This window comes from Triticum dicoccoides, chromosome 6A, assembly GCF_002162155.2.
Source record: "Triticum dicoccoides isolate Atlit2015 ecotype Zavitan chromosome 6A, WEW_v2.0, whole genome shotgun sequence".
Classification (NCBI taxonomy): Eukaryota; Viridiplantae; Streptophyta; class Magnoliopsida; order Poales; family Poaceae; genus Triticum; species Triticum dicoccoides.
In genome coordinates, this window is record NC_041390.1 from 465,753,524 (window position 1) to 465,762,309 (window position 8,786).

General features: G+C 44.2%; 1 long non-coding RNA gene across 1 annotated transcript in view; it reads left to right on the forward strand.

Moving 5' to 3' along the window:
- Positions 1 to 7,693: 7,693 nt before the first annotated feature.
- LOC119315322 overlaps positions 7,694 to 8,786 on the forward strand; it is a 3,618-nt gene continuing 2,525 nt past the window's right edge. The window contains exon 1 of the long non-coding RNA XR_005152699.1: positions 7,694 to 7,840. This is a non-coding gene — a long non-coding RNA (uncharacterized LOC119315322). The remainder of the gene's footprint in view (positions 7,841 to 8,786) is intronic.

Genomic DNA, 8,786 nt, shown 5'->3' on the forward strand with positions numbered 1-8,786 from the left:
CTCCGGTGAGCATGCCAAGCTCCAACAGCCACTCCAACGACGTCGCCATCGATGTCGACGAGGAACTGGCCCTCCGCATTGCGCTGGAGCGGTCGTGGGTGGACACGAGGGAGGGAGGGGGGCAGCTCCGGATCTACTTCGTCCCCGCTTGCCCGCTGACGCAGCGCAGACACCGGAGCGGGCCCCTTCCGGCCGCGCGCAGCTCCTCGAGGGCTGGTCAATCCACGCTGCCCCTTCGTCGTCCACCTCCCCCGTCTGCCACTGCTCCGCAAGGGCAGCGTTAGGTTCTAGTGCCCATTCCGCTGGCTTCGCGGACGCGCGCGTCGCGAGGGGCAGCGGGCAAGGGAGAGGGAGGCGGCGGAGCAATCCGTTTGCCGCCGTCGTGGGTTGCCAACGGTGCTCGACGAGGAGGAGCGGCTCCTTGCTTGGGTCTACCATCGATCACTTACGACAGCGAAGATGGGTGCTCGCCAGCTCCGAAGAAAGAACGCCAAGATGTTCTGGCTAGCCACTGAGCAGTCCGAGCGCGAGGCGGCGGAGACAGCGGCGGATGTGGCGAGGGTGGCCGAGCTGAAGCGACAACAGGATCGGGCCGTCCGGCGGAGGAAGGGCCCCGTCGTCATCTATGATTTCTCCTCCGACGACGACCGAGACTTTAGCACCGACAACGACGACCACGACTTCGGTTCTGGCGATCCACCAGCTGCCGCAAATGCCTACAACTAAATCGGCAACCAGAATGGCAAAGGGTCAGCCAGGAAGTGGTGAAGAAGCTCTGCCTATCCGTTTTATATTTTCGTTTTTAGTTGTTTTACTTTAGAACCTGTCTAGCAATGAACTGTGGTAATATTGTGGATGATGTAAAGTGGATTATGTGCATTTCGGTGTCCGTTTGTTGTCGATTTCTATGCGTGTTGTTTGAAAGTTCCTCTGTTTCGTTGATGATCTATGTACACTAGTTTCACGTTGCATGAATAGTATGCATTTAGGGTGCCAGATATAAGGTACGCGGATAAGAGCAAGAATTTGAGGTTTGACCGGTCATTGTCCACGGACGTACTCGGGCATGTCCACAAACGTATAGGGCGCCAGATTTGGTAATTTTGACTGTAGATGCTCTTAGCGAGAAATCTTTCAATCTATTCATTTTCAATCATCACAGTACAATGAATACAAAAAATAATAAAAAATTACATCCAGATCCGTACACCACCTCGTGACGAGTACAAGCACTGAAACAAGCCAAAGGCGCGCCGCCGTTATCGCCCATCCCTCGCTGGAGCCGCGCAAAACTTGTTGTAGTAGTCAGTCAAAAAGTCGTCCGAAACAACAACAACTGTTTATGAAGAGATGCATAGATCGGAAGGATCCAACTTAAAGACATAAGAACATAGACAAACGAACACCGGATCCGAGTAGATCCACAAAAGACAACCACCGACCGAAACGCGCAAGATCCTTCGAAGACATATCTCCGCACACTCTCCGACGATGCTAGATGCACCACCGGACGGGGGCTAGGCAGGGAGGACCTGATTCCAACTTCAGAGAGCCGCCACCATCTCCCCTTCCTCAACCGGACACAAACCCTAACAAAACTCAGAAAAAAAATCTAAAAACCAAGCCCTCCCATCGGTAATTGTCGGGATCCACCACACCTCATGGCCCTAGGACAACTAGAGACAAGGCAGACCGGCCTGGCACCGGCGGGAGGGTGAAAAACCTTAGGATATTTTCTGGAGGCTGCAGCTAGGTGTGTGTTGATTATGGTTGTTCATGAGGTAATTTCGTGGAATCACGTTTCACGCATTGAGAATCCCAGAGTATTTTTCACGGCGTGTTCAAATCCTCTCCGGCTTTACAAAACTCCACATATTCAACTTCTCCTCGCTTCTAGCTTCAGGTAGCGATCCCAGGAGCGTTCGACTCCATCGGCAGCTTCTCCCACAACGGTAGCCCAGTCAGGAGGGTTGTGGCCTGTTAGGTGTTGATACGTCTCAAACGTATCTATAGTTATTGATTGTTTCATGCTATTATACTATCATTTCTATGCATGTTTATAACAATTTATATCATTAGTTTGACTAACCTATTAATTTAGTGTCTAGTGTCAATTCATGTTTTCCACTTGCTCTTGGTTTCGCAGAAAATCAATATCTATGAAGGTCAAAATGCATTGCCGATTTAATATGATTTTTGGGCAACAATGAACAGACGAAGCTTCGGGACACCTTCAGAGGAGCTGCTAGGGGGCCACACGGGGCCCGACGCGGCCAATGGGGGTGGTTGTGCCCCTACGCGTGTGGGCCCCTTGACACTGCCTTGACCTGATTCCTCCGCCATAATTCCCTATAAATACCAATACTATTTGTCGTGCCTTCGGAAGAAATTTATCGCCGCCGCAAGCCACCGTTCCACGAAAAGCCCACCTTGAGGCTTTTTCCAGAGCCCTGCCTAAGGGGGAAGCCATTACCAGAGTTGTCTTCATCAACCTTGCTGCCTCCATGACCACGTGTGAGTAGTTCCACATGACATACATGTTAATAATAGTAGCTAGATGGTTCTCTCTCTTTTTGGATGTTCAATACCATATTCTCGTTCTTAATCGAGGTCAATCCGATGTAATTTTGTGTTGTGTTTATTGGGACATGATGAATTGTCACTTTATGACCAGATTACTTATTGACTAAATATATTGAGGTTTTTGTTGCTGCATAATTAAATAGCTTTCTATGCTCTCCAATCTATCTATCTTCTTTGGCCAAGTTTGACGGGTTTATCTTTTTAGGGAGTTGTATTTTGTTGTAGGTTCAATGTTGCGGTGCTCTAACCCATAGACAATAATGGTCAAGACACGTATTGTATTATTGCCACTAAGCATAAAATGATGGGGTTTTGTCATATTGATTGACTTCTTCCTTTCTATATTATGCCATCTTACTTATTGCGATACTCTATTTCTTGTAAACTTAGAGAGTTTTTACGGTACATCATACTACCTGAAATAGTGAGTAGTATTTAGTTGATCCAACGGTCAGTATGGATCGGTTATTTTTTTAGGATATATTGGTAATTCCCTATTAGAGGTAGATTTTTTCTTTAATGATGATAATCTAATTAATTAGATTAATCCCATCCCACCCGACGCCGTGTGCGTGTGTTCATATCAGATGAGCGGGTTCGCGTACGTCTCTCTCGCATCTCTGGCCGGCGGAATCGATTCAGATGTGTAGTGCGTACGTGCTTGTCCTTCGGAAGAATCCATCCAGCAGCCAGGTCGCTGGAGAGGTTAGCTCTCTATGTGCATGCGTGCTAGTTTCTCGAGGATCTCAATCAACCCGCTCTACCTTTGTGTATTTATGTCGCTCTTCGTTCACGCGTTCCTTGATGAGACCTGTGATGTGAGCCGGGGCCTGCGCTATCATTCCGTTCTTCCTCGGCAACGTACTAAGCTTCAGCCTGCACGGCTCATGGTATTCTCTGTTGACATAGAGACGCTTTTTGGCAGGCCGGACATGAATGACGGTAACGAGGAGGAACTGTTTTGTATGAAGGCGTTGGGCCTCATCGAGCTGATGGACGAGTAGACGACAGGACGAGTCAAGCTCAGTGGTCAAGCTGGAGATTGACGCCAAGCTAGTGTGTGGCCTCGAACCAGGAACTCGCGATGTCACGGCGATATGTTTGAAATCGACTTCGACTACGGCTCACCTCAGGCCACATCACACAAGAACGCGGCAAGCAGCGGTGTTTAGTTCCTCCCGAAGATTGATATAAACAGATAGATAAACAGTGAATTGCCTATAATGCCCCTAATTAATGAATATACTACCGAAAATCTGTTGTAGTATTGGCTCATCTGGGCCTTTCAACCACATAAATGGATGGCCCAAATAAACTAAATGCACCGTAAAAGGTCTCTAAACTTAATACCTTGAGATGATGCTGGATACTGGTTTTTGGTGTGGAGTATTAATAGTAGAGGTAGTTAGATAACGATGTACTTATCATGGATGTAATACCTATATGAGATTGAGCCATAAATAATCATAGTCTTAAATAAAATTCACTCAATTGCCCAACTGTAATTTGTTTACCATTCTACTTATTGTTTTGGAGAGAGATGTCACTAGTGAAAATATAGCCCCTAGACTATTCTCCATTAATAAATTCTTCTACACAATTTGCTCTTTTATTTGCCATACTATTTTACCACTACCTATCTCTATTTGCTTTTAATCTTACTAGGTGGATGCCCGTCCTCTGGGTTGGGCCGTTGATCCCTCCAATCCTGTCACGTGTGGGCCTTGTTCGTCGGATCCAGAACGTTCAAGGAGAAATCGCCTAAATACTTGGCGTGCACCCCAAGATGTAGAAGTATTCCTCGGCACGCTATGTAACCAAGCTTATGTAAACCCTAGATATTTTTGGTGTCTATATAAACTAGGACCAGGGATGTAGACGAACAAATCATTCACATCAGATCTCGTGGTATATCACCTGTACTTTGTACCCCTCCACAATCAATACAACAAACATGATGCGGGATTGCAGCCACGTCATCATGGGGGCCTTCCAAGCTACCATCGGGACCGCAAAAGTGTATCGAAAGTGCAGCCCTGCCTCACTGCTCGCTCTGCACCATAGCTCGCACGGTCAAGATCAAAGCAACATACCTACACACATTGAGGCGTCAAAGAAAATTGAGGGGGGCTGAACTACGGGAGCCAGGGAGCGTCAGACGGGACCCCGCCGCCACGATGTACCTGAAGGACACAGAGGAGGACGCAAAATCCATGTCTATAGTTTCCAGCAGGGTGGTGTGGCCACGAGCTATGGAGTGTGGCAGTGCTGGTTTTTTGACGTGGGAATTGGAGGCTAGGAGTTATTCAAAAAAAACATTGGAGGCTTGGAGTGCTGGTTAGTCAGATCCGTGAATTGTCGGTTGTGGCTGCTAAGCTTACGGGACTAAGGAAGAGATCTGTTCCACGATATTATAGACCGATACATATCAACCAATCTCTACTCTTAATAGAGCAGTTGATAGTCTCCGCCGGTCAATTTTCGTCCCATCAAAGACGATTTTTTTTTCGTCCGTTTTTTCGCTGGGTTTTTTCGTCACCTCCTCACCCCACGCACGCACCCCAAGAAAACCACCCCGCAGGAGGAACGCCGTTCCTCCCGATCCCCTCCCATCGCCGCCGCCGTCCTCTCGATCCCCTCGAGTAAGCGGCGCCGCCGTTGGCTCCCGACCATGGCGGATTCCCACGGACGCCGCGGCAGGGCATGGTCGCGTTAATCGCATGGAGGGTCGCGTCGAGGAAAGCGACGACCTCGCAGGCATCGGGTCAAGCGGCTGGCCCTTCTTAAGCGATTGCGCCGTTCTTTTCTTCCCCGACAGAGATTGGTGCCGCCACGGCCGCATCATGGATTTTGCCCTGCATGCCTCTGATTTGGGAGTCTGTTTTTTTTTGCGTTAGATCCTGATTTGGGCGGGATTTTTTTTCCCAGGCATTGAGCGCGCGCTGGACGGTGGGAACTGTCGCGTCAAGGAGGTCGCTATGGACGGTGGATCCAGGGCGCTGCACGTCGCTGTCGGCCACGGGAGGATGCCATACCCTTTGGGCGCAACAAACTCTTGGCCATATCCTCTTCCGCTTTTCACAACAAATTAATACTCTCTACACTAGCATTAGTACTATTCAGTAATCACCGCCCTAGGCTTCTGAATAAAATCTTATATGAAATCTAGACGGTAATCGTGCAGGCTTTTGTCTAAAGTTTTTTCTTTTGCAATTTGGAATATATAGTAAGTTTGAATATCACATAAATGGTTGGCATCTAATTTTCCATCATGTTACTTACGCATAAGACTTGTATCTCCTTTCTACTGACTAATGGTGAATAGACTCCTTTTGTGAATTAAGATCATTCAGAGATGATAATGATTGTAGCTTGCATTGCATGTACGGTGGTGTACCTCTTGAGTTGGAGAATATCTTAGAATTCATTGACTTGCAGCTATGGCAATGACCAACACAGTTTTGCGTTTTCTTTTTCGTTCCCACGTTCTGGTTGGTGCTGGTGTAGATTTTCTTTTTCAATGAAATACATAGAAGCAAATCAGACTGGTTGCAAATATCATGCTACTTCCCCAGAAATTATGTTTTCCAACTGAAATCATTTTTGTTTACTAGGCGCTAGTTATCCCTAACAACAAGGTAAGAGACATGTTGTTTCCAACTCACCCTTAGTTACAGTTGAGATACTTGCACAAAAGACGTCTGCAAATGTTTTATTTTCTTAACATTGTTTTATCATATGCTTTCATAATTTCATCAGGAAAGAGATGCATATGAGAGGAAGAGAGCCTCCCCCAAGCTCTGTCTAGGCGATGCACGGGAAATTTGGAAACTATCAAGGAGATGTCCAAAGATGAATATACTCAGACACTGAGACACATTCTAAAACGTGTTTACGCAGGTTAGTCCTGATCATCCTTATTTTTAAACCCGAAACATTCTTTATTATTGCCGGGTTCTCTATAATCCCATGTTTGTGAAGTCAATTGCTTAGTTTGATTGAGAGTACTGAAGTTAATGTGCATGTATACTTTTCTAGATCATATATTAATTGGTTGGACTCTTCATGTACACTAAATGTGAAACTCATTATGATTCGGAAGTCCTGATAGCTTGTGCCATAATTGATGTATTTTATAAGTCATGCAATTTGTTGTTAGCAACATGTACCTGCAGATTTGGGGTAATTTCCATTTCAACATTGTTTTTGTTCTCAGACATTCTGGATCATACTAAGATACTTCGAGAGATGTCCCAGATTTATTCTTTTGAATTTCACTAATTTCTTTCAATGGCTTCAGATTCACCAGTGCGTTCGTTACTGCCATTTTGAGTTACTATTGGTACCTATGATTTGGATCATTAACAATTCAATTTGTTTAGGTGATGGGGCTGCCGCCAACTTGGGCCCGCTCAAGAACAACGACTCTACAGGAGGGGGATGGAGTCGCGGAAGCTCCTGTGCTATTGGGAGCGACGGTTCCACAATGAGCCGGTCTTTTGTCACATCTGAGTTGGAGGATGTCCAAGGCCAGAAGTGTTTGTCACCACTAAGCCGTGGTAAGTAAGGAATTTTCCAGAGAGTGGTGGATGAATTTTTCTTCTCCAAATGGTGGTGAATCTATGCATGTGTGTACTTTCATGGCCTTTTTGTGCTTAATCCATCCATTTTACATTATAAATTGATTGTATCGGATGCTGTAGCGATGATGGATTGTATTGTATCAAACCTTCTGGTTAACTGATGTTGGAGCCATGGAATAAATGCTAGGATTTAAAAGCGAAAGCATGATCTTAGTTTAGTTATGTGCGTAAAAAAGCTCATGTACATATGTGACTTAAATATGTAGCTGCAGTCTCGCACAAAGGAAGAGAGAAGATAAATTGATGTCAATGAATTGTGAATGGAAATAAAAACACCAGACTGAATTATGTACTCTTTTTTTCCTAGCTTAAATTATTTATTGAGATTGTACTACACCCTGTTATTCTAATTTTATACACTTCTTTCTTGCCCAAAAATATATTAATTGGTTCTTAGCTTCCTAAAACTCAGGAATATTTTATCTTTCTCATACATTTTAATTCATTTTATGCAGGCTGAGATAATACTGACGCGATGTCCAGATTTGGATGTCTCATCTTTGAACAACTGAAACGCCGAGTACTCCATGAAAGCTTGCCTAGCCGCTTTTGCGCAATATTATACCTTTGGACGTTTGCACTTCCGCGGCTCTAGACATGAGCTTCCTTATATGGTAAGAAAATGTTGGTCGAGAGCTCGATTCAGCTTGTGGAAATAAATAATCTCCCATATTTATTAAATTTGCTTGCTTTGGCATGTTATTGTATCTATATTTGAAATAGGATATTCTTTGATATGTAATTTTAGGAAATAGTTGGTTTTCAATCTTTTTGCTTGAGATTCAGAAGATCCAAAACTGCCTGATACAATGGCTACTCTAATCAATAAAATGAGTTACATATATATATTCAGAAACTATGTTGATCAGGCTACTTATATGCATTGGAAAACCATTAGATTCCTTGTTGCATTAACATTGACATCCACAGTTACTTCTCTATACATATTTAAAATGTAGATAAAATGTATATCCTCTAGCTCTCATGTGTTTTAGTCTCTCTTTTCTCTTTATGTTGTATCAGCAATGATGAGAAAGAGACCAGGGGCCATGGAGAGGGAGAGAGAGAGGTCTAAATGATTGTAGCCATACCAGTTTCATGTTTCCATGTATGACATTATACTAGATAGAAAACAGTAACTTTGTGTGGGTTGATTATACTAAATACTTCTAACATAATAATCTACATGTATCAATTGTTTATGCCCATTACTTGCGTACACACTATACCATAGTATTTTAGTAGTGCACCCTATAAAAAAAGCATCAATGCATATGATCCCTTATATCTCACTTCTTGCTTTACATGTGATTTTCTACCTTCAAAAGGTAACATGAGCACCTTGATTTCCTATCTTTTTAGACACATATTTCTTTCAGGGGTTATTTTTCAAACATCCACAACTCTTGCCTCTTACTTAATACACTACATTCCTAAAGCTTCCCAAAGACAGTACATGTTTAAAATAGTTTATGTCTTTTAGTTTTACAAGCTCCCTAAAACTAAACCGCTGTGGAATAGGTGTGCCTGCCTGCTTTAAAATGTGAGCTACTTATATAT